This window comes from Ambystoma mexicanum, chromosome 3q (genome assembly GCF_040938575.1).
Source record: "Ambystoma mexicanum isolate Mex_15411 chromosome 3q, UKY_AmexF1_1, whole genome shotgun sequence".
Classification (NCBI taxonomy): domain Eukaryota; kingdom Metazoa; phylum Chordata; class Amphibia; order Caudata; family Ambystomatidae; genus Ambystoma; species Ambystoma mexicanum.
Genome location: NC_090926.1, coordinates 373,265,273 through 373,292,498, shown reverse-complemented (window position 1 = coordinate 373,292,498; position 27,226 = coordinate 373,265,273). Strand labels below are relative to the sequence as shown.

The 27,226-nt window shown below is 45.8% G+C and overlaps 1 protein-coding gene across 3 annotated transcripts in view; it reads left to right on the top strand.

Annotated features, from left to right (window-relative positions):
- Positions 1-27,226, top strand: part of LOC138582588 (proton-coupled amino acid transporter 1-like) — a 626,077-nt gene that overhangs the window by 483,483 nt on the left and 115,368 nt on the right. The gene's annotated exons all lie outside the window — the stretch shown is intronic.

Here is a 27,226-nt window from a genome sequence, read left to right as displayed (position 1 = left end):
ACTCCATATAAAAATACCTCTGGGTCAAAAGGGACCCCTCGTAATGCTTTCTGGCCTGTAAATGCTAATATAAACTCTCTCACATTCATATAATGTATCCCCGGAGTGGAAGACACTATTCCTTCATTCGTAAAAGAAGTTGTCATGTTAAGTTTCGTCATCAAGTCACGCCCTAATATGTTAACTGGCATTTGTCTAGAATACAATAATGGCACAGACATGTTGTGTTCTCCTACAGAGATTGGTAATTCATCTGTAAAAGGAGCTAAACTCATCGCCGCAGAGAATCCCTGCGCATTCAATGCAATAACTGACATTGGATATTTCCCCTCACAGGCACAGCAACGAGTTGCTCTAGTGTCCACAAAAAATGAAAATCTCTTGCCTCCTATCGTCACCTTGACCCTTGGTTCCTCTTGGAGGTCTGGTGTCACTGATAGTACTGAACACATCAGGTTGCTTCACTCTGTGGTCTGTCCTATTGTGGAAATAAATCCATCCCTGTACCTGTGAAAGGATTTCCTCCTACCACAGTCACACTAATTTGGGTGTAGGTGCTTGCTAGACTCCTTTAGTCCTATTCCATTTTGGCACCATCGCCTGCTGTGTCTGCTTGCTGTGTTTGTACCTGTTGTGCTTGCATGGGTACTTACTGTGATTGCCCTTGTGGCGCTTGCTGCATTTGCTAGGGTTGCAGCGCATATGTCTGAACCTGTGTGTGATCTTGGGCATAATATTCCTGTGGTTCTGTATTATATTGCAAAGCATAGCCAAGCCCCCTCTTGGAGCGTGCAAATTTTGCTACATGCCTCCTCTGCTTCTACATTTTCTGGGTATATGTCCTATTTTTCTGCAATGCCATCATTGTTGCGGCTGGCCTCAATTAAATCCTCCTCTTCTCTGAGGGTTTTCAAATCCACCCTGTCGTCGTCCTCTTGGCCCCTTTTTCCCTTGGCCAAAGATTGTACCCACTCTGATATATGGATACCCTATATTGTTTTGCTGAACTGATTGCACCTCTTGCGTCATCCCACCTTCATTACTTGTCAGCACTGCTCCCTCTATGGCTATTTTTGACAAGTTCTTCTGGACTAACTTCGATTCCTCCTGCTTTCTACTCTCTGCTTTCTTCTTATTCTTCTCCTGCATTAATCGGCAGTGATGCACATCGTCAATTGTATTTCTGCCCATGGCTTTGCTTCCATTCCCACTTGTTTCTCCAGTTGCTGCTGCACTGTCTCGGGCGGTCCCTGACACAAAATGTGGTAAAATAATGCTACTGTTTTATCCCACGGTTCACACGTCTCCAGACCCCAGCATTCTTAAATATAAGCCACAGGGTCATCATCCTCCCCCATTTTCCTAGTCATAATCGCACCTATATCAGATGTATCGGGTTATTGTACTCTGCGCGCGCCATACATCTGCTCTGCAGTTATTAAATGGCTCTCCATCGTGTGTCGTGTTTTGTGCAGCCACACCTGCATATCCTGCTTGTTTCCGAATGTCGTTAGCTCTCTCCCCTATAATAGCTCTTAGCAAGTCTTTTATGTCACCTATAGCTAACATCCTTCCTGATGTGACTCTCTCTAAATCATTGAAAAGACTGGAGGGGGTATCCGTACTCCCGCCCTCTATATGGCAGAATAGACACACAGAGCACCCCAGCCAAGATTCTCTATATGGTAGAATGGACAAGCAACCAAGGCTTAAGATCTCAGGAGGTGATGCGGGCTGGTTCTTACGTACAATGTAGTCCCCAAGCCCCCACAAAGGAATGTCCACACACTGGGTTACCACTGGACCCAGCCCTTACAAAGCCTGAATCCCAGTGGGTGCTGCTGAAACAGCGGGAAGAGAAGGAGCCCCCTTCACAGAGGTGGCCTTCCATCTTGCCTTGGGTTTTCCCCTTGGCTGGGGTACCTGACTAGCAGTCAAACTCGGTGTGACCTGAGATCTAGTGACTGCAGCAGCAGTCAGGGGTAGTCCATCAGAGATCAACCCCAACTCAACTAAATCATTAACCAACAAAATGTGGCTAGGCATATTGTCCCGAACCAGGACAGGAGGCTTTGCTGTCTTGTCCGTAGTCGTGATGGTGACTAGGGCTACAGGAGATAATTTGCAAGGCCCACCAGCTAAACCCGGTAGTTATCCGAGGAACACCTACATAGTCCTCTGGCATGAGCAGGGTCCTGTCCACCACTGACATAATTGCCCCAGTGTCTCTCAAACCAGTAGAAGGCTGGCCATTCAAGAGGACACTTCTAAAAATTCTGCTGGTATTGTGTGGGATAGTAGCCAGTACTTCTGCGTACTGGTCCCAATCCCCAAGGGACACTAGGGAAATCTCTGCAGGAGCACCAAATGTTATTCCTGTAGAGGAGGGGAGGACAGTGGCCTCCACCTCAGGCATGAAGCAAGGGTATGTCAGGCTGATGGCCTGGACTCCAAGTGCCTTAACTTTACACTTGGGGTCACCCTTTTGTGGTCCAGAGCCCCACAGTCCCTACACGTGCTAGGAATGCGAGGTATGGTACTGGGTACACTGAGAGCCTGCTTTAAAGCAGGAGACTTGCTGCTCTCGCTCCCCCCCCCCCATAAGACGTATCCCCACTAGATATTTGGTTCTTAGGAGGGGAAGGGTTAGGTTTACTCGACTGTGTATGCTTGGGGGACTCCTCAGACATCTTAGAGGCCCTTTCCCTTTGTCCTTGTCCTTCCTGGGTTTCTTGGGGGACACCCACTTGTCAGCCAGCCTGGCCAACTTAAAAGGATCCAAAATGTTCTGGGCAGCATACTGACGCAGCTCTGGTGAACAGGCTTCAGAAAAATACTGCAAAAACAAAAGGTGGGACAATTCAACAAAAGTTTTCAACTTGTATCCATGAATCCACCCCATCATGTTCATATGTGCAGCACTCACCCAGTCAACCCAAGACACATTCTCTCTCTTTTTCTGTTCCCTGAACCTTTTAAGGTATTGGGTAGGTGTCATGCCAAACATGACAATCACAGTAGATTTCATGCACTTATACCCTTTTCTTCCTCACACTCAGTTTCAGAATACAGACATAACCAGTCTGAGGCACTCTACTTAACAAACACTTAGCCCAATCTCTTTTATCACCATCATGGATCCCACATACCATTTCAAACGCTTCAATCCATTGGGGGATATCAGAAACCTCCACCTACACACCAACCAAATCTTTCATAAACTTGTTTGGCTGAAGTCTACACTCTAGCTCGCTCTAGCTGGATTCTCTGACATTCAGTGTCCTTGTTTTTAAGTTCAAGATCCCTATCTTTGAGTAGCACTTGCTGTGCCAACTCCTCCTTCTTTAGGTCCGCTTCACTTTCCACCTTTTTATATTCAAAGGCCAATTTCATCCTCAATAATTCAAGTTCCAAGGCATTCCCTGGAGAAACAATGCTGGGTTTCAGAAAAGGGGCAACAGGAGAGCTGGCACTCCCAGAAACAGATTAAATAACCTCAGGGGCAGGGCCCTCAGTGGTTGCATCTGCTTCAATTTACCATTTTCAATAGATTCCATTGCTTGTAGTGAAGTTATCCTAGTACACAACTAAACCTCAAATTAACAAAGTGTGGCTATTGTGTAGGTGGCAAGGTTACACACTGATTCTTAAAACCATTATCAATCCCACCATTGCCACCAGTGTAAAGACTTGGGGGGACGGGGGGCGGTTATCTGTACTCCTGCCCTCTATATGGCAGAGCAGAAGCACAGAGCACCCATCCAAGATTCTCCATATGGTAGAATGGATGAGCAACCAAGGCTTAAACTCTCAGGAGGTGGGGTGGGCTGGTCCTTAAGTACAGTGTAGTCCCCAAGCCCCCCACAAAGGAATGTTCACACACTATGTTATGTGCTCACACAGTTCTTTATATATAAATAAGGTTCAAGATATATACATCAATTAATAACACACTTTGTACTCTGGCAATTCTAATATGGCAAATATCTACTATGTCTATGTGGTACCACACTTAGCTATTGACTCCTTTGAAATGCATCAACTGCCAGTTATAATGGCATACAAAGCATATAACAATGTGTATCAACATAGATCATAGGAAGGAAGGCAAGTTAGATAAAACAATGGCAGAATGGTTCTCTAGCTCCTAAGACACAAATCTGAGTGAGGTTCCCTCCACCTGGGAACCCTGTTATAAAGAGTATTAACAAGCCCGGTCCATTAATGTTTAAATAGTCTTGTTTCCTGGTCAAAATGTTCAACTTCCCCAATGTACTTGAGATAGAAGGGTTTCTTCGACGGATCCTTCGAGAGTGGACTCCCTTCAAAATAGGAGCCACAGGGTGTCGAGATTCCTTGAAGAAATGTGAACACTTGCGTCGAGACTGCAGCTTCGATCTTCGCGGTGCGCATCAACGATCGTTCAAGGACATCCTGGGAAAATGAGGCATGCGGTGCGCCTCAATGCAAAGTGCTTGGTGCCGCAAAGAAGACTCTGTGAAGAACGTAGGCCCGGCAGCGGCCGTCAGGTGTCGCGTCGACGATCGGAACTTGACCACAGATGGATTTCGGATCTTCACTTGTCAGCGTCTTTGTGGACTTCAGGTGGAGGGAAACCCAAAGATGTACTTTCCTCAGTCGTCGACGACTGCAACTTTCTGCGATGGGACAAATTGGTTGACTGTGATGGCAAGGGAGCCCTTTGTGCAATGTTCTTAGGCAAGGTGGAGCGTTGCATGGCATCAAGCTGTCCCCGCTTCTGGGAAACACGACTCCACGGGCTTCCATCGGTGACGGAACTCGTCCGACTTCGACATCCTCGATGACCTGGTGCTTTAATTTCAGATTTCTTGGCAGACCCCGTCTCTGGTCAACAGCCTTTCAGGACTGACTTTTAGGGTGCCTTGATGAAGATCAACATCTGCACGATGTTCCCTTGTAGCTCGGGAGGAGGTCTCCTAGCCAGGTCTTCCATTGGATCAGTCCTCAACAGACTGAACAGCTTTTAGATTGGGTCAAAGGAAAGCCGCAGCACTTCTTCTTCTTCCAACTAGGCTTCAAGGATAAGCAGCTTCAAGTTTCAACTTTAGCTTCTGAACAAAATCGGAAGTGAGAGATCCCCAGATATACACATCTATCCCTCATTCACACTGCTGAGCCGGCCAATCGGACAGAAGGGCATTCATGCAGGCAGGCGGCCAATCAGGCTCACAGTGCATTCACGCCATTCACTTCCACCCAGACACCCATAACCTTTCAGCACACCACACTAAATTCATGTCAGTTTCAGGCGGGCTCTCTCATTCTTTGACACACACACATGTACACGCACACACGCAAGCACAAACGCACACAAGCACACACCCCCAAGGGTGTACCTACACCGTAGAGTAACTTGGAAGGCTCTAGCAGTCTGACCTTGACTTTCCCCACAATACCATATATGGTTCTTCCACCCAACAGCCAGTCAGGGGAAGGGACAGAGGCAGGGCCTCCCAGGACTTTGCGAAAACAGGGTAACGGGTCATAGAAACCAAGAGGCAACAGGGGCCACCTTCCTTTCTATCAGGAATCCACTCATTCCTATGGCAGGGCCTGGGTATCCCAAAATGGAGGATACTCAGAGCACCTGTCAAATTCAGCATGGAGCTGCCACCAGCCCATGCCCTGCTCTGTGGGCCAAAAACTACACTAAGGGTATAGGGTTGTACACCCACCCATGGGTGCCATGAAGGTATCCAAAGGGTCTCTGTTCACCACAACCAAAAAGAGCAAGAGCTGCACTGCCAGGAGTCCCACGTACACTCCTGTGCAGAAAACAACACAGAACACACATGATAAGGGAGTACAGGATAAGGAAATGGAAGCCCTGTCCCTTCAATGCATTTCCAGCATCACACTCCTGAATCCCTTTTCCTTCACCAGAAGTTAAACTCAGTAATTTACATTTTAAATTGTCTTTATCCATTTGTGGTATATATGTGGCTGTCCTCCCCTTTCTCTAATAATGGGAATTGTGAAAATCCTGCTCCGTAATCATACCTGCCTACACTACTCGTCTTCCAGGAAAGGTTTTTCTCGCCTGTTTGTCACCGTCCCGACATTACCCTTAATCTACTTAAATAAGGCGGGGATAAATCCCCTGCACTGCGCGATTGTGCTTGTGGTCGCTCAGTATATGGTGTTGATTCTGGTGTTCTCTCTTTGGGGTTCTCTAAATCTGATAATTTTACCCCTTTTTCTACACTCGATTCTTTTAAAAATCCGCATGCGCTCTCCCTTCACACTCTTTAGTTTTCTTCCCTTTCTTGGTCTGACATTATTATGCCCCTGCTTGTATGAATGTTATCCTTTTCTGGATCATCAAGATCTAGTCTACTTAAAGACAGCGTTCTGTGCTAGTCTGTTATGACGTCATCTAGCCTTCCCCTAGTTTCCCTCGATAAAGATCCTTCTATATTCTCTTAGGTTTTATGTCCTTCTTGATCCCTCATTTGCCTATATAAATCCCCAAGTCTTTTCTCTTCGCCTTCTATATCTCGCACATCAGCCCACAATAGTATTCTTGGTACCCCTTGCAGTTGTGACCCTCTCTCTTCCTGAAGTTGTTCCTGTGCTTCATTCAGCACTATGCTCTATCTCATCATCTTTTAGTCGCCTACTTCTGTTCATTTATTCTCCCCTTCTCCCCATCTCCCTTAATTCATCTTCCCCTCACCTTCTTTGCAACCTATGTTCTTGCATTCATTGCACTTCTACCTCCTCTTGTCTCTTTCCTTTTCTTCCCTTGCTCGTACCTTATTCATTATTCCCTTCGCTTGCATTCTTTCTTTCTCTTGTTTACATGCTCTCTTCTTCTTTTTCTTTCTTTTCCTGCTCTTCTCTCTCTCGAACCCCATCAGTGCCCTTATCCAGCTTGAGTAATATCCGTCATCCCATCCATTTATTCTGCACTATTGTTATTCCCTTAGCTTAGTGCCTTATTTTTTTCTGCTTCTTTGCTTCTTCCTCTATGTTTATCTGACTATCTTGTCTTTCCTTCCTCATCGTGTGTCGAAATATATTTGCGTTTTCTGCTTTTCTCTCTTCCGCATTGTCCTCACTGTTATAAGCGGGGGGCTCATATGTCGGATTAATGTACCCTGCCGTTGCTTTCAATTCCTTTAAAGGATAAAATCTCTTCTCCTCTGTGTCTACGCTCTTGTTTTCACAAGGCGAAAGGAGAGCCGAATGCGTTTTATCCTCTACTTTATGCTGATTAAGCATCCACTCCTCCGCTGGATCTTCTTTCTCACTCTGGTACATCTTCCATAGCTCTAAAACAGCCAACCTTTTCTGTAACTTCTTTCCCTTCTATATAGCATTCAAATACGTTGACATATGTGACAAAACTGTTTTTGACAATTAACCCTCCTGAGGCCATGCCATGAGTGTCTTATTAGTCGTGCCTCGGACCCATTCCTAATGATATTTCCTTATCTTAGCTGTATCTTGGCAATGTCCTGCATAAGTGTAGAAGAGGAGTCTCTCCCATGGTGACAAGTCGATTGTGACTGTCTTTACTTACCCTATTTTTTATTCTTCTCTTTATGTTATCAAGTATACCACACTTATCAATTTGAGCAGGCGCCATCAATTGCTGCTTAATTATCCGAAAATCTAAATATTTTATCCGCTTTCAAAACTCGACACAACTGTTGTTTTTCTTCCTTCGTTTATACTTTCTATCAATTTTTTATATCTCGTTCTATCATTGATATTTTAAGAGTCTCTTCCTTGTTTCCTTTGATTTTTATCCTTCTGAATTGACATCAATCTCGATCGAAATGTTTTAAAGTGACATATTTATAACCCAACACGTGTACTTTAATAAATGTTCCCGTGCGTACACCTTCCTTTACTATCTTGAGTAAATGTATCTCATCTAAATTTTGACCCATTTTGGGGCTCCTTAACATCCCGATTTGGAGTCTTTTTTTATTGCGTACCCTTCCATCCCCTTGGAACCGGGAATCGAGGTATCTACTTCTCTTTTTTGTAATCCCCCAAAATCCTATTACTTTTATATATATATATATATATTTGCTCCCCTTATTGTTGCCACTTTCAATGTTCTTTTTTTGTTTTGAAAATGTTATTTTAAGTCAGCAATCACAGAAAGAAAATAAACATTTACAATACATTTGTCGGATATACATTGTCTCAGCACATACTTATTCTGCTTGCCACGTAGTATTCACTTATTGCATAGTTAGTTCAGACCTTGGCAATATATGCTCTAAATTCTCCCCATGTGTCCTTGGGGAGGAGCGTACGCAGAGTTATTGATATGTATAGCTCCTACCATTCATTCACCCAGGTTAAGTCTTTCAGCCATTCTTGTATGGATGGAGGACATCAAGCTTTCCATTTTCTGAGTATGCACCTTTTCGCCACTATGTTCGAAAAGGCTCTGATCCTATTTTCCAACAGATCTTGCCAACATCCAAAAATGCAGACACTGGCGTTGCATCCAGATGCTTTCCAAGAATCTCAGACATTACAGTGTATATTTGTTTCCAGTATTGCAGTAGGCTCGGGCAAAACCAGGACATGTGCAAGCACCCCACATTCGCTGCTCCGCAACTCGGGCATAAACCATTATGGTCCGGGAATGCCCTCTTAAGGTTATATGGTGTCTAGTGTAACGTGTAATAGTTTTACAGTTTCATTCAACCATTCATGGATACTAACGTGGTGAACCTGCACATAGCTTCCCATTGTTCATCATCTATCACCTGATTCAATTCCTACTCCCATTTCTCATGTTCGAAGTCCCCCCGTGTCCCAGTTAGTATTTCCCTATATAAGGTAGCGAGCACATGCCTGCATCCACTAGAATTGGAGATATAGGCCAGCAATTTGTTTTCGGGGGATTCAGCCAGATAGGATTCACATCTAGCCTGGATCGCTGCACATAGTCTATAGTATTGTAATAATCCCACCGAGTGTCCCCATGTTTTGCTTTCAGACCCACGTCCGTCAGGAACTTCCCTCTGGGAAATAGGTCCCCTATACAGTCATACCCTAGAGTTTCCCATCGCCTATGGATCATGACATCCCACGTAGGGGAAAGGTGTGCTCTGTCTCCCACCCCAAGTCTTGTGTCTGGTATAACTCTGTATAGAATTGCGTGAATTCTTCATTGATCTCTTTTTCCGAATATCACAATATCTGATGTTTATCTTTAATTGCCACTATGTGATTGCGTGCCTTGTCTATTTTAACCGATGCGTATAGTGCTCCTCCAGGTCTCTCGCATTCTCCATAGTGTCTGGCCATGGCTGGTTTAGCAAAAAGCCTCACCTCTCTATCCGCTAGTTGCCTATAGGTCTCTAATTGCTTTTTAATTGCCACCGGTTTTATACGGTCAGGTGTTGCCGCATATTCACCTCTAGTTTGTGGAGCTCACTCTCACTTTTGGCTATGCCTCTGCGTATATCTTGCAGGACGCCAAATTCACACGATGTAGCCATGCCCCTGTTGTAGACCTTAAACGCTTGCCAGAGCATAGCCTCTGTCACAGCCTCAGTGTCGTTCAGCGAAAAAGTATGTGCGAATATCATTTTCTAAGTCGGTTCAGGGCTAGTGTTTTGAACCTCCATGGGTTTCGAGTTTGAGCAGTGTCATCCCAGTTCAGGGACAGTCGGATTGGAGAAGCGTCAGAATAGGTACAAGGAAGTATACTAGGCCCCGCTGTCTGTCCCACCCAGTAGTCAGAGATAAGGAAAATATCTATTCTAGAGGACATGTTGTGTATAGTGGAATAGTACATATGGCCCCTTTCTGTTAGGTGTTGTATGTGCCATAAATCATATAGGCCAAGTGTAGTCAACAGATCAAGGATGCAGCCGGCCACCTTCGATAAAGGCCTGGGCACCCGTCTGTGCGGTCAAGATCTAAATTCAAAATATTATTCATATCACCCTTCTCCCCTGATACCGGGATCGATGGGTAACCCATGGTAAAAGTATGGGTCATCCAAGTTTGGGCCATATGAGTTTACTAATAGGACTTCTCTATTTCGTGATTTGCAATGAACAATTACATACCTACCCTGCGGGTCTACATACGAATGTAGTAAGACAAAGGCCACCAGTTTGTGGAATGGGGTTAACACACCTCTGGATTATGAAGAGTAGTTAGTAAAAAATCTATTTGAGCCAACCCCTAGCAAATGCAGTGTTCGCTCCTCCCTACGCATGGGTTTCTTGTGAAAATAAGATTTGAACATTATGGCGATTGATGTAGGATACCACCCTCCTTTCCTTAGTGAAGTTTTCAAATCCCCATACATTCCAGCTTAAAACATGAAGCATCTCCAGAGTATTGAAAGCAGTGAAAAAGGTATATCGCCAGTGCGAGCAAGTCTATGCATTCATTTCAGTGCACGTAGACATACAAGTATAGGTTTTGTGGTTGTCTGAACATTTTTCCCCAACTTTTTTACACCCTTGTCCTCGTCCTCTGACCCCACCATCATTGCCCTCCCAACCAGGGCCATGTATACCATTCCCACCCTGCTCCCTTTCTTACCAACTGTTGCACTGAACCCCAACTTGTACATAGATACCACAACAATCAACCGCAACCTTACCTGGAGGCTGCTACCTCTGCATGTAGACTCCCAGTAGCGACTCGCCTGCCACAGCTCAATAACGTTCAAAGAATTACTTGAACCCGCTTCAAATAAAGGCCGGAAGCATTACGTCCATACCTTGGTACTAGGTCATAGTAAACGTTAGTAGTATATTATATTTCAATGGGTAACCTAGAGCCAACCATTCTGCTGCTTCTGTCACGGTCAGGTAGGCGCGGATGACCCTCCTATTTCCACGATCTCTGCCAACTACGTATTGATAGGTATATTAGTCTCAATATAGGAGGCTGTTTCATCCGGTAATATGAAGAACAAAGTTTTCCCTCTGTGCTGTATGTGAAGTCTCGCTGGGAAAAGCATAGCATATGGTGTGGCCTTTTCACAAAGCATTCATTTGACCCCCGTGAAGGACTTTCGCTCTTGCTGTGCAGCTGCAGAGAAATCCGGATAGATGTGCAGGGACGTGTTGTCATATTTCAAGGGGCCCTTTTCTCTGGCGAGTCGAATGATGGTGTCCCTGTCACGGTAATTGAGGAGTTTCGCTATAACTGCTCTGTGGGGAGCCCCAGGTCTGGGACATACAGCGGGTCTACTATGGGCTCATTCTACCACAAATGTTTTAGAGAATTCTTGATCGCCCAGCAATTCTTTCAATAAGTTCTCAATGGCTGTTTCCATAGGGCCACGGCCAAAGTTCTCTGAGAGGCCCACCATTTGTATGTTGCTTCTTCTAGACCTGGATTCCAGGTCATCACATTTGGAGAGGGCCTTTTTCAAGTCTGTAGTCACAATTGCCATCTGAGATTTAAGGATATGTACATCATCTTCAACTGTACCAATCCGCGTTTCAGCTTCCGTAAGTCGCTTAGATACACGCTCCATTTTGCCGTTAAGGGTAGTTATGTTGGTTGTTATGTCATCAAGTTTGCCAGTAAGAGAAGCAAAGCCAGCTTGCATGTTGTTCATTCGCTGTTAAAGGCTTGGGGTCTCAGGAGTCGTCTTTGCAGCGTCATTGGCTGCCAGGGTCCCAGGGAGTGTTTCCTCCCGAGGCTGGTTAATCGGCATGCATATGCCTCCGATGTGTGTTGTCTCCTTTGGCTCCTTCCTCCTTTAGTCATAGCTGCAATCGTTGGTGCTTCTGACTTTTCAACAATAATAAAGGCAGCAGAGCGTTCCGTGCTAAGTGTTCACTGCAGTATTATAGGTAAGCAGCCCTCCCAAAGCATGCGTTCTTGCAGTGTCTTTTAACCAGGGAAGTATGTCTCCCAGTCTCGTTGCTTTGTTTCTCTCGGAAAGACTTCGGATGGCACTGCAAGTGGAGTCGTGCAGCTATAATGCTTTTTTGCGCTGTTCCTTGCTGCGTTATTCACACTTCAAGGCGTACAAATATGGAGCAGGAAGGGGGAAGGTGGCTGTAGTTGAAGTTAACCTCTGTGTTTGTGCAGCTTTACCTTAGAGTTGCTCTAGTTCTCCCGGAGCGTCCTCCAGGTCCCTCGCACCTCCCGTCTCGCGGGGCTATCAGCTGCCGGTCACAAACCCCAAAGGCGTCAAGGACAGATAGAGCATGGTTCATGCCGTGGTCGTTATATTGTCTGCTGCAAGATCAATGGGCCACGCTCCATAGTCGGCGCCATCAACTGTTCTCGGCCCATTCACCTCTTCCCTGGTCCACGCACCGTCTTGTTCCGTAATGTGCCCTGGTTTCACGGCCCAGGAAGCCTTTGGGCGAACACAGCGGGTAGAAGAGGAACGGTGACTTTAATTATTGTGTATTGTGTATTTTTATTGTGGTAAATCGGCACAATGTTGGTTTTTATATTTTGTAAAGATCTATTTGATCAAAACAAATAAAAAAAATTAAAAAAGAACAGTGACTTGCCGCTCAGCCAGGATTTCTCCAGTCGTGCAGAGGGTCTTTCGACACTATCAGCTGGTGTTGGTTTCCAGCTTAGTGCAATACAAGTGGGCTCTCTAACAATATTATCAGGCGGCTTGTACGGGAGCTCAGAGAGTAGCAGCGCCCCCTTTCAATGTTCTACTTACAAACATGGCTCAGCTTGAATTCCCCAGTATCGACTCCCCCTCAACCGACCAGTTCGCCTTCCATCCATGGGGCACCTGTTGGGACCAGACAGGAATTTCATCAAAGGGGAACCTCCCAACCGTATCCTTTTACATGTGAAGTGTTGCATGCTTTCTCTACAGGAAGCTCTGCGGTCTTCTGGCTAATGGCGGGAGCAGCCAAAAGTCTGAAGGTCTGGGCCTAGGTTCACTAGACCTGAACCCTCTGCACAGCACCAACATGTGCTTTAGCACCTTGAAGCATCTCTTGTGCTAGATGGAATTGTCAATAAAGATCTCAGATCAAATAACCGGACAGACTCCGAGAGTATGGCAAAGTACTACTTTATTCTCAGTTTAATAAAACGGGGTCAACTGACAGATATTGAACGGATGCTTGCACACTCACACACAAACTTAATTACACATAGGTCATATACCACAATATACGTCATCTTTGGCATCAATCTAAGTGGCAAAACATAAAACATATTAGCGGGAGGGATTGGTTAGTGGAACATATCTACTTATGGAATGTATACTGGTTAGTACTTCATTGGCTGTCTTTTATCTGTAAGACACACCTCGAACTACTTCTAAATACGTATAATACTGATTATAGGGAACAAAATGGCAGCAGATTGGTCTATGCAACATTGTATAGCAGGTTGCCCCATAGACCCACTGATTAGTTGGTATTCTCACCCAACCTTGGACTTTCGGCTCGGCTAGCAGCATGTAAGGAAATCAAAACCCAAGTGATTGAATCCCGTCAGATTATTCCCTACTTTCCCAATTAGTCCATCATCTCTCATCAGTCCAGCCATGAGCCAAAGTAAGGGAGTATGAGCAAATCAGTATCTTCATCCGAGGCTTAATGAATAGCCCTTGTTTCGAATTCTGAGTCACATGTGAAGAGACCACGAATTTGTCAATTTCAGCCTCTTATTTACTGCTATTTGATTTAATTATACCGAGTGTCATTGCTCCTTACGGCCTCTAGGGACTTGCTCACTCTGTCTTGTATAGACTTTATACACTTTTAATTGTGCAATAGTTGGCTCTTGCAGATGTTTTCTTCTTCTTTAATCTAAGAGAAATATGTCTCCTCCATGGCTTATCCGTCTGCCTTCCTTCGTGCTTTGCAGCTATTCCTTAAAAATAGCATCCTTGATCCCAAACCAACATAGACTACTCTTTTTTTTTTGCACATAAAGCTGTTCTTCCAGCGTCTCTTGACTCTGCAACCCTGATCTGTTTGAGGTCAGCTGAATTGAATATTAACTTGAGCGGGCATCCATTTTCCAACTGGCCGTCCTTGCCTTGTTATATATTCCTCTGTAGCAAGCTTCTATGTATTGTTTCTACCTTGGGTTGCTGCGTATTTACACTTATTGGTCAGCAAGTTACTTTGTCTCCTTTTGCATTCATGATTACTTTATAATTTCGTACATGTTTCTCATTGCTTCAGTTACATCGTCACTCTTAAGTATTTTCATATTGTTTCATTATGTCCTCATATAGCTTCTTTATGACATCACTCTGCCCTCGTCAGATTTCACTCCACGCTCCATGATGTCCAATGGTGTGTGCCGACATCTTTCCATACTGCATCCTTCCGCACTTTCAGTGCAAAGGTACATTCGATCCGGCTGTCTAAGTGCATATCGTCTCTCGTACACCCAATGGGGTATATGCATAACACATGGCGTCTCACATAGGGCCCTTCTCCTGCTATTCCAGTATGATGGCGGTGAAGGGACGAGAGTTAGGGAAAATGCATCCAACTGCTCCTCTACATTGCTACACCGGATTGCTTATCCCCTGGGGGCGGAGACACAACAGGGGTCGGCTCTGGTCAGCGAACCCTGCGACACTACACAGAGCATCTCAGCGAAGCTATCTGTTACCGTGGGGGCACCATCAAGACAGGTCAATGTGCCGCCCCTGCAGGGAGGCTGCCAGCAGTGAGAACTGGAGCTCCTGCCCCCAGCAGAACACCCATCTCATAATAGGCACCCAACCTGAAGCGACCCTTTACGTCAACTCGCCCAATTAGATGCCTACCACAGAGGGCCGAGTAAGCCTAGTGACTGAAGAGCCCCCTCTACGAACGACACAGCACACATGAACCCTGGGGGCCAGGGGACACCCCTCCACTTAACGATACCTCAATAGGGTTCACAATATTTCACCAAGAGCTGGGTTTGAAATATTAAGCCTCCAGAGGTGGAGAGCTTCGGCCAGGACCAACACAATCACATACAGGGACCTGGCAGAACTGGTGATTGTTCTCCATATCATTACCTGCAAGTGTAACCTTTACTGGGCAGCTGGACTGGGACTGTTCTCCCGCCCATGTGGTTCTTGCAACTTATGTTCCCACTTAACCTGCTAGTGCTACACAGCCACTCGCTAACCATAACAACACTCCAAAGTGAGGTCACACGGGTACAGGTGGTTATCCTATAAGGCCACGGTGCTGAACCGCTTTCGCAGCAAATCAGAGATGGCCACAGTGAAACAAATGGACGACCAAAAAGCATCCACTAAAGCAGACATATGAGTGTTCTTTGAAGAAATTAGATTAATGAAGAGCGGTATAACCGCAGAGATAACTGAACTAATGTGCAGGGTGGATAAAATCAAAGAAAAACTTGAAACACTTAAAAATAACCAACTTACAGCCGACCTCATGGAAAGTAAAGTTGAAGGCTGCCTGTAGGACCTTGAGCAAAGGGAGATGGACCTCGCGTTAAAAGTTGACAAACTTGAGAATCAGGAGAGGCGCTCTAACATAAGAATCATGTGCTTGAAGGAACTGGAGGGTAAAACAACATAAACGCAAACCCCTGAAATTGCATTCCATATAATTCACCCCTCAGACCCCGGTGGACCACACTCAGTCCTTGCGAAGTATCACTACTTCCAACACAAGATGGACATTGTGCAAAAGGCACGAGAGAAAGGACAAATGCTTTTCAAGGGCTAGTAAATTTGCATATACCAGGATCTGTGGGCTATGACATTGCCCACCAACCCAATGGCTACAAGAACGGGACATCCGACATCGATGGAGATTCCCATTGCTTCAGACTTTCGAACACTGAGGGTAGGATTAGAGAGTCACAACGCAAGAGGAAGTAGAAGGTCTCCTGAAGCAGCTGTTCTTAGATGATTGCAACACAGAAATTGATGGCATGGACCACACACCAGATTCCAAGGACAGAAAACAGAAATCTTGTCCATGGAGAGGTGGACCGGCAGGCATGAGAACATTTTGTAAATTAAACACTTCATGACTTGAGGTTGTTGGCCTATTATTGATTGAGAAAGCATATTGTTCCAATAAAAGGGAGGGTAAAGTAAGGAGTAGACCGAGAAACTGAACCATTGAGAACTTGGCCATAGTTAGCTGCTTCACTAGTCCTTTCTCGCGAGTGAAATAGAGGTTTATGTTTTTTGAAATGTTTAAATGATGTTGGTTAGGGGCAAGGGGTCTCTTCTGGGTGGCCCTACTTTTACATGGTGCCTCAGCACCGGGGCTTTAGGGGCAGGTTATAACCCTGAACCGAATTACACTAGAATTCAGTGGGATTGTGGGTGGGCTGTGGAAGCGATGGAAACATTTGAACTTCTGCATCTATTTTCAGGAGGGGAGCAGAGGGAAGGTAACAAGGAATTTAATAGTATTGAAGAAAAAATGGAGCTCGAGGATTGCTAAAAGGCTTTGACAACAAACAGGGAATAGTCATGGGAATCATGGAATCGTATGAAGGCACAGAATAATGGAATTAAAACTGGGTCATTGAATGTGAAAGGCCTAAACTCGCCACAAAAACGGTCAATAGTAGTACGGAAGTTCAAGCAATCGGTGGTGAATATACTCTTCCTGCAGGAAACTAAATTTAAGAATGGGGAGGAATGTGCACTTATAGGTAGGGAAATGGGGGGGACATTCTGGTCATCTGGCTCCCCGAAGAAAGTAGCAGTGGTTATCCTTGTTTAAAAATCCCTGGGTCTCGAAGTCACACAGATCGAGAGGAATGGCGGGGCGGCTCCTTGCGATCAATGGTACGATAGGGCACATACCGGTGACACTGTGTTCTGTCTACGCTCCTAACCAACAGCAACTTTAATTTTGTAATGAGGTGATGGCGTTTTTAAGCACTTGGAAAACTAGGTTCCTTATCTCTGAAGGAGAGCTGAATTCAATAGCAGACCCCTTGCAGCACTGGTCATCGTTTAAGGCTTCAGTTATACCTCCGTAAAGAGATCAAATCATTCTTCCAACATAATGGCAAAGGGGACACACCACTTCATGTAATTTTGGACGCAGTCAAGGACACCTTTCGTGGCCTACTAATCTCGGAAGGTTCGGCAAAGAAAGGGGACGGGACGATACAAGAAACTAAACTGAAGCAAGTAATTGGGGAGAAAGAGACAGCCCTGAAAAGTGCAGGGGATCAGCTTGAGGAAAGACTCGCTGAAGTTAGGGATTTTAGACCAGCACTAAGAGATGTCTGGAAGAGGAAAGCTATTGCACAGCTTAAATTTGTTAAGCAGAAATATTACGAAAAGGGTGATAAAGCTCACACCCTACTAGCTGCTCACCTGAGAGATCAGAGAGCAGAAAGATTGGTCTTTGAAATCAGGGACGAGAAATAAACAATACTGATTGGACCAGAGGAAATCGTACAGAGATTTGGTGAATTGTATGCCCAATTATTACGACCGAACATGTGTGTGATGAGTACGATCCCTTCAAACTCTGACCTTGGAGGAAAGGGAATTACTAGACCCCCCCCCCCCCCCCCCCCGATAGAAAGTGATGAACTTCTTAAAGCCATCTCAAAACTTAAGGCAGGATCTGCTCCTGGCCAGGATGGATTCACATAGAATTCACATCAGTCTTCTTCTAAAGGCTCTGTCCCTTGTTGGCCCTTTTTCTAATGAAACTCTTTAATGACATCTTAAATGGTGGGAAAAATATGGATTTGTTCGCACAGGCACGAATTATAGTCCTACCAAAGGAAGGAAGAGACAAATTGGACTGTGGTTCATATCGGCCCATATCATGGAACAAATCAACTCAAGGTGTTCGCGAGTGTCTTGGCGCCGAGGCTGAATGCAATTCTCTCCAATTTAGTACACAACAAGCAAGTGGACTTTATTATGGGCAGGCAAGGAGCAGACAATATCCTCAAGACCCTGAACCTTATTTCTGAAGTCCGTGACGATGTAAAAAAGCCCATCTTTTTCTCGATTGACACCGAGAAGGCTTTTGGGAGGTCCGAATGGCCTTTTATGGAGGCAACTCTGTGAAAGGTGGGTTTGGGCCCCAGGTTGCTTGCATGAGCCATAGCACTGTATCAAGATGCCAAGGCCAAGGTGATAATTAATGGTGTGGCGTCGTCTGAACTTCGGCTGAGTCATGGGACTCGGCAGGGCTATCCGCTATCACCATTCATTTTCGCTGGGGCCGATGGCTATTGCCATTCGCTCATATGGGCACATTCAGGGCATAGTGATGGGAGGAAGGACTTAGAAACTGGCCCTATAAGCAAATGACGTACTGGCTTATATGGCAAACGACAAATGTCTATCCTGGCCCTTACCTAACGGTATCGGAATATGGAAGCCTCTCTCGTTTTAAAATTAACCTGAACAAGAGAGTAGCCTTGACACTGATGGAGAACACCTCTCAGACGATCCAAAACGTATTGAGCCATGGAATCCAGGTATAAACAGTATTAAATATTTAGGGGTGAACGTCACAGGAAATCTAGACAATCTATATGGTGCAAACTACCCACCCTTGAGGGATAAAATTAAGAAAGACCTGCAGTACTGGTCGTAAAGCATGTTATTATGGGCAGCCCGTCTCATGTCTATAAAAATGAACATCCTACCAAGGATGCTGCTTCTGTACCAGGCTCTCCAAACGATAATACCAACCAACATCCATTATGAAGTGCAAAAACCACTCCTTTCATTTGTATGGGCAAGGGAAAAGACCACGAATAGCATATGGCACATTGATCCTGCCAAAAGAGAAGAGAGGGGATGGATGCCGATACTTGTATGAATATTACAGGGTGGCCCAGTTTAGGGTATTGGTAGACCTCTTAAGGGAAAGCAAAGAGAAACTGTGAGCTACCTTGGAAAACGACCTATTTACACTGGTCACCCTGGGGAATGGTCGTGGGTCCCTTACAGGTGCTTACCACACACAATACGCGCGCACCCACGCTAATGTATTTACCACTGAAAGCTCCCTAACAGACCAACACTGGGCGAATAGCCTAAGACGCCCATTGACTCCATACGCATGTTAACACGAAAGGGCTCGCAGCTATACGATTCTCGAGGCCACATAGCCACACACCAAGCAGCCAAAAACAAAAGCTACAGGAAGAAACTGACATGCGGCAGACCATGTACGTAAGTATAAGCCTTCCAATTCCAATCATCATGATTTATAGATTTATAGATTGTGAAATACGATTAACGTACCCTAAACACTGAAATTGTTCAGTCAAAAAAATCACTGAAAATGACTGTGTGCCATTTCCCCACCCCAGGCTGTGCCTTGCACGGCTTTTAATTACGACAGGAAAGCAGCTGCATTTACCACCGGCCTGATTATATCTGGTAGTTGATTACCTCCAAGCTAGCACTACACTGCCACTTAATTGATTTTGCAACTTCAAAGAGTACCTTAATAAAGATGAAATAAGAACGGGAAGGCGGCTGCACACTTCATCTGAGCTGCTGCCATTCTGTTTTCCTTGCATTACTCTCTTTCCCAGCCTCTCTCCAATGGATGCAGCCGGCACCAGGCTGTGAACTATTTGGAGGTGTTCCACTCTTATGTGCAGCCAACAGCTCAGCACACTCATGGTTCGTTCACCTTTTCAAACTTTTGTTCTCCTATTTTCTTTCTTCCCGCCCTACCCTTTCACCTTCCTCCTCCCTTCATCCCCCATCTTGCTGCAACATCCCTCCCTTCCCCCCTCATTCCTCCCAGCGTTCTTCTGTTGCTCGTGTATCCCATCTGTCCTCTTCTGTGTTTCTCCCTCGATCCCCTCTTTTTACTGACCTCCTTATCTTTCCCCCTGCACCCTCCTAACTCTGGCATTGTGCCCCCTCTCTGCTCGCACAAGTCACCCTTTGCCTCAGGCTTTCGCCCCACGTCGTTCCATAGTTCAGCTAGTTATGCTACCAGTGGAGTTATCTGGGTCCCAGTACGGATTTTCCTACTCTCAACGGATCTAGACCCAGGAAATGTGTTTGCGCCCTTCATGTAACTGATCTGCTTTTATTGCCGAATTCGGATCATCAGGACCAAAGTCCAGAGACTTACCCACTAGGCCACTGGAACTTTTGATTCGAACCCTTGAATATGCCCTCAGAAAATATTTAAGTACAACTTTGTATGTTTAAAAGGTGAGCTTTTTACAATGTGCTGGGTAAACATTATAGCAAACGATCCTCCTTTCACGGGTTAGTTTCCTGTTGTTAATAATGTATTAATTAATGTTCTGAAATCGATATGTTTATCTATGAGGTGCGGGTGAAAAAAGTCTCCTGAGTCAACTCTCACAATCCCCCGCCCCTGCCCACTCCGCCCGTAACCTCCCCCATCGCTGGTGTGATCCCACAGTTAATTATTTCTATTTCCAGCACTACTCCGCCCCCATTATTCTAATGCATCCGAGGCGTTCTACTAATATTCGTTCTGTACCCTTTCAGTCATTCTATCTGGCCCTCTGTCTGCCACAGCAGCTTCGAATACTGGATGCAGCACTTGCAAAATGACTGCCTGTACTACTGTACTTCGAACGCAGGCGTTGTGGGGGGCCATTAGTTTCTCCTCTTTTAACGTCTCTTGTGTGAGTTCCTTGCAGCACCTATATGGTCTACTTGAACGCAGTACTTCTTACACAAGGCGAGTTTAGGAGTATTATATAGGTGGCACTTAGTTTCCTGCACATAGTGACCAAACAATAGTTTACGTCCTCTTCTAATACGTCTAGGGGTGTTTTGACGCCTTATTATTTGCACGTGTAATTGAATAGAAAATGTAGATCCTTGATCTGAAATGAATGCCATGTCAACATGTGTTTTGCGCGGTTATTTGTGCTTTTCAAGGCAATTGCCAGAAATTATTTCTCCATTTTTAAACCGCATGATAAATGGGGCGCAGCAGCAGCATGTCTGATGGTCCTTGGTTAACAACACAGTAGTTTCACTTTTACCCAAGGGGGGGAGGGCCTTCCCTGTGAGGCTACGGAGGTGAGACTGCTACCTGATAGTCCCCCTATGGGTGGTAAATAGCAGGAGGACCTCACCGGGAGAGCCTCCCCCTACGGGGACAAGAACTCCCGTTCCATGATGAAACTCCCTAATACTCTTTCCCTAAAAACCATTAAACCATTAAGATCTGTTGAGGTTCGGGATGACATTACTACTGTGTACTGTTGTGATACTCCTAATCTTCTTTCTGTAAGTTTAAATACCTTCATTATGAATACTTAGGCTAATCAGGATTTAGACAATGAAGGAACTGCGATGAAGAACTTTAACACAGTCATATAGAACACTCATGTGAAAGGTACTAGGACGAGATATGATATGATATGGCATTTATAACGTGACTATACACAAGTGTTACAAGGCGCGACGAGGCAAGGGAGGGGGAACAGAGGGAAGACCGACAACGATCCTACTAGGCCAGGTGTCACTCAGATCGCGCAAGTGCATGGGAAGGGTAAGGAGGAGAAGTGCGGGGGAAAAGGGAAGAGGACAGTGCAGTGCATGGGATAAGAAAATAAATAATAAGTACAAGTACGGCCAGCAGGCGGCAAGTGCAAGGGTAAGTGCAGACATCAGGTGCCAAGTGCTGATGGTGGGACTGTAGGGATACAGAAGACAAGTCCCCAAGTGCGGGGGTTGCCAGGAAGGCAGTGCAGGAGTGCGACTTGCGGGGCAGGGGACCTGGGCCTGAGATCAGAGGGTGGCCAGGTAACCAGTGCAGTTTCAGTGTCAGTTAGGAAGTCAGCAAGGGAGAGAAGGAGAAAAAGCAGAAGCAAAGTAAAGGTTTTGAGGTGCTTCCGGAACCGAAGAGGATTCTCTTCCATGAAGGCAAAAGGAGTACTCCATTAAGCCCAACGACAGGCTATGGCACTCCACTGGGGAGGTCCCAGCCAAACAAGATAAAAAGCAAAGGAGGATTCGCTAAAGAGAGGAACAGGTGCAGCGCCTGGTCAGCCTGGGAGATTCGAACCGGGAGAGATGAGACACTGCAGGAGCAATTCAGACAGTGTGAAGACGCTCAACGCAGACCAGAGTCCTTCTATGGCTAAGCAACAGCAAGCCACGCTGGAATCTGGGAGATGGTGGCGTGACCACAAGGTTCGAGTGGTCCTGCAACTATGCTGACACCGTCTGCCTGGAATGCCGCAGAGATACAGGGGGACCGCAGAGAGAGAAGAGCGAAGCCAAACAAGCAGTGGTTGAGAATGCAGAAGCCCGACACCCCAGGAAGAACCAGTGACGTGCCCCGACCACAGTAAAGGTAACTGGAACTGCGGGAGACCTGATATGGGAGTGGGGGCATATGAATCAAGCCTCGGGAGTGATCTCCCTCATCTCAGTAATCACACAAAGAATAAGAATCGTGAACAAAGCTCAGGAGTGATCTCCCTTACCCAGGGTCGGAGTGGGGCATAATTTGTCTCTGGCACCAATAGAAAAGTGGTCCACAGTTGCAAATGGCAATTCATTCCTTTTGTGACAGATTGTTTGAGTAGTACCCAAGGGGGAGGTTTTGATAAAATGTGATGCAAATTGTGCATTTTAAAGAATATTTATTCAGTAACACTGGGCAAAACTACTAGCTGCATGGTGAAGTAACTTATCAAACTGGCCCACATGGGCCAAAACACTGGCCCATTTTAACCAAAAAAACAGGCCCACCCTAGAATTTTTTGTTTTGGTTCGGGCATGGACCTATTGCCCTGGAAGCCAGTCCGAGCCTGCCCTTACCCCGTTAATTGCATTGAGGATAACAACAGTTGGGAACAATGCCTTGGGAGGAATCTCCTTCATTTCAGTAACTGTTCCAACAGTAACCAAAGTTAACAGAGCCTCTGGAGTAGTGTACCTTGTCTCAGTAAGTGGGATAAGGTTGTCAAAGTCAGAGATAAACAGTGTGGTACAATTAAAAGAGCCTTCAGAGAAGCCTTGAGGGAACTAGAAGGGCTCATAAGAACTATTGTGAAAAACAGATGGAGTCACAGAACCAGGAGAAAGAAGTCATTGTCCAACTTTCACCTCGCTCCTTGGGTATTCCAACTCATTACTTTTGTTGCTGCACGTATCCTTTCGGCATCCCCACCCTCCCCACTGTGAGGAATCCTAAAATCTCAGATCTCCCTCATACTTAGGAGATCGGGCATATCTTACTGCGGTGTCCTTTTCACTGCATTTTCTGTCATTTTATATGCAGGGCATTCCCCAATTCTCCTCCTATCCCCCTCCTCTCTAATCTAAAATCCAATTTAAAATTATACCCTTGCCCAAACCTCCCTCAAAAACGGCATTAAAAAATGCAGTGAAACGTCAGTTCACCAAATGCATTGAAAAGGCATCATCAGTCAGTTGGGCAGGTACCTGCTCGGGTTTCTCTTGGTGACTCTCACCATTAGCTCTTCCATCAGATCCTCCCAGACTGTTTTTTTGTTCTCAGGCTTCCTCATCCCCACTTCTCTCCTTCGATATCTTCTCTAGCCTCCAAACTCTCAGATGTGCCCCATGCTCACCTCTCTCTGTGGCTCTATTCCTAATGAATGCAAGTCCCTTTTTACCCACGCTCCAGAGTAAAGATGACCCTCTAGAGAAATAACCCACGAGATAGCGTTGCAAGGATAACAAAGGTTTAATTGTACAGAATACAAATATCACCAAAGGACTGCTGTTCGAGAGCTTCTCGCTTGTCCTGATACAAACAAGAGCTTAAAAGACTGAAAAACGTCTTCACATTCAGTAGTAACTGGCGCCATTGATTGGTGGCACCCTACACATGGGCCTGCTCCATAGGGGATGCCAGGCTTCAATTGTTTGGTTCTTTCCCGTCGATCAGGGTCCACTTGGGTCAGCTGGACTCATCCTCGCGGTGTAGGTCGGGGCACACATATACTACATTGTTTCTTTCTAAAGTAAACTTGCTAAACCTGGTTACTATATCATTATGGCATGCACCTGGACGACATGGGAAATGGTGCCAGGGGGAAGGGAGGACAAAATCCAGTCACTGTGACCCACACATTTAGGGCTTCGATGATACTGCAGTTCCCGGACTCAAGGTCTCCACCCAGGGTTTTGATCTTTAATGTATCCCTCCTGTACCTCGTGTTACACAAGACGTGTTTTCATGCTTGAAGAAATGCAGCCGCGCATGCTTAGATCTTCTGTGGACCCTTGATTTGTGTTGAGACAGGGGGTTGTTTGTTTCTCAGGGAATGCAAAGGTGTGGGGTTTTGGTCAGTGGTGTGGGGCTGGCTCCGGACTGACTGGGTGGGGGTTAGAAGCCAACTGGCAGTTTAATGGAGATGAATGGATGCAGCGCAGATCCTGGTGTTGTCTCACGCTCTTGCAGGGCACATTCCTCTGAAAGATACTAAATATTCACAACACCGGAGGGACAAGCGGGGGGGAGGAATTCATTTCTGTGGGAACTGGGCTCTGCGGATCCTTTCTGTTTGAATGAGATTGGGCCTAGTGAACTAAGTTTGTGGACAGCAAGCTTATGCTTTTTGGGCCTAATACAAAATGGAGTCATATGCTATGTGTTTTCTAGTGCTGCGCGTCTACTGTTGGCGCTACAGTGCTTCTACGTGGTGTTTAATAGTGCGGTTTACTCCCCCCTTATACACTACATAACCTCATATGGTGTTCTCCTCACCTGAAAGTGCCTGGGTGGGATATGCTCATTTCCATCCCAACACTAGATTGCCCCATACTTTGGTCACCTCACTAAACTCCTCCTCTCTCAAATCTCTCTCACCTTTCAGTTGCCTCGTAGTGTTCTCCCTGTATCTAACTTATTATTTCCCTCAAACCTTCACACCGCTCGCCCACAATGTTCCTTCACTCCTGGTGTTCCTTCCAGACCTTTCAGTGCTCCTTCGCCCATGCAACTTGCCCCATTGAGTCTATACCCCTTCCCCACCTCTGCCCTGTCATGGCCAAGGAATCAACAGACAGCTCAAAGCTAAGCTATATGATTCAAGGTTTTTATTGAAAACAGAACATCAGGCATTAGTATCAGATGAGGACCAATCGCAAGAATTTGCAACAGAAAACAAACACTAGTACACACGTTTGTTCAATTTGTCAGAATGTATTCCTCTGTTGCTCCAGTGAAAACTGGCGCCACCACCCCTAGTTGTTGGACCCTTGGGTCGTTGGAATGTTGGTCAGACAGCAGACCCTGATTGCATTAGGCCCTGGGTTTCTCAGGCTTCAACCTTTCTGCTGGCTCTTAGAACTTTCTCTTAGCTTCAGTCCTAACCAGCCCCTTAGTCTCCTGCCTCACTTCTTGGGCACGTCTAACTCATTGGTACTTCCCCGTCCTCATTTCTAGTGTTCGCTTCCACTCTCCCCTCCTGGCTCTCTCTTTTCTCCTCAACATTTCACCGTGATCTAAACTCTTCTACTTCCATCCCTCTCTTTCTCTCCATCTGGCCTTTTTCTCCTCCCTCTGCTTAGATTTTAATTATCTCTCCTCCTCTTTGATGCCCCTCTGTTCCTCTTCCCCAGCTCTCAATTCTCTGCCCCCCTCCTCAAGACTTTTCCTCACCTCCTCGTTCCTTGATCTTAACTTTCTCCCCTCCTCCTTCCTAGTGGTTCTCTTCCCCTCCTTTAGCTTCTCTCCCTGCATCTTTCCTCCTCACCACACAGTCATGCGCTGTTCTTTGCCTGATATTTTAAACTCCAGACTCAAACATTCCCCTATGTCTTATCCTGTTGCGGAACAGCCTATGGGGATGATTATTCAAGGGGATTTAGGTGTGTGAAATATGTGATTGCCACTCATACCATGGAGCTACAAATCTCTTGTTTGGGAGAAATGTAGAAACAGGGCATGGCATGGCTCCTCTGGGTGTATTTATTTTACAACAGTTTTGCAATCTTGGATTTAGATTCTCCACTGTGGAATCACTTCAACAGGCAGCGACAAATCCACCTTCTCTAACTTGGTAAGTGATTGATTCTCTCCCTTCCACTTGATCCTGCGAACACAGGCAGATTGGGTCTGTGGTTGGGCGGGTGAACGTGTGTCCTCTGCAAGATCCAGCCTCCCTATTATCACTGCTTCCTTTGCAGACCCCCAAAAATACAGGTTTGTGACCTTTACAGCAGATTCCCTATGCTGTGAAATTATGCGTCCCTTCCGGGGCTGCAGGGTGATATGCTAGTGCGGGGTTCTCCATCAGCTGAAAAGGGTCACTTCCTGCCACTTGTAGTTCCTGGGGTGCGTGAACAAGTCTATAGATGTTTTTTGGACTATTGGGTGATCCTTGCTCATAATCCCCTCTCTTTCTATTGCCTGGTTTTAGAAGCTCTATGAAAATGTCTCTCCAATTTGTCATCCTCCACTTCTGGCCAGCTCCTGTCGTCCAAGTTTTTTTGGGAATCATAGACTGGACAACGCCCAAGAGGCTTGTTGTGGACTGAGGATCTTGAGGATCCTCTGTATACCCCCACCAAGACCAGCATCACAAAGTGTGTGGTGACTCCTTGCCCCAAAATTACCTCATTCCCATCACCCACCCTTTAATGTGGAACTTCATCACGCACACCCACAAACACTTTATTGTGGTATGTTCAAGATGTGCGCACCCCCTGTTTCCTTTTTCCCTTGGTGCACCACCTCATCCCTGAGAATCCAGTAGTACTTTCCACATCTGCTGTGCTTCTTCTGAACCACCTTGTGTTGCTTCTTACCCTCCCGTTACTCCTTCATCCCCCAGTGCTCCTCTTCCCCATACGTGTTTTCCAACCTGTACACCTTGCACCCCACCAACCCTCTCCCCACCTATAATCCAGGTGCATTCAATGGAGCAGCACCACTGTGTTTCTTCTTCTTGTGTGTCCTTCCCCCACCCCTCAACAAAACATATTCTCACAAAAATAGGCCTATTGGTTAGCATATTAAGATTACCTCTTGAAGATAGTTAATTTACCCCCAAATCTGTAGCATCATTTTATGGGCCTCGGAAACATGAACGGCTGAATATGTCCGTCTTGCATTCAAACCTGTGACCTGCAGGAAAAAACGCACATTTTGGGACGAAGGGGCTAGGGCAACATGCAACCAAGCATCACGTGCTATTCCTGTGGGCACAACTTTCACTGTTGCTTTTGTGTTGGCAAACTTTCATCCTTTCTGGTTGGAATGGCCACAGGCTCCCATTGAAGTTTGTTGTTTGTTTATTTATTTGGTAATGCACACCAAAC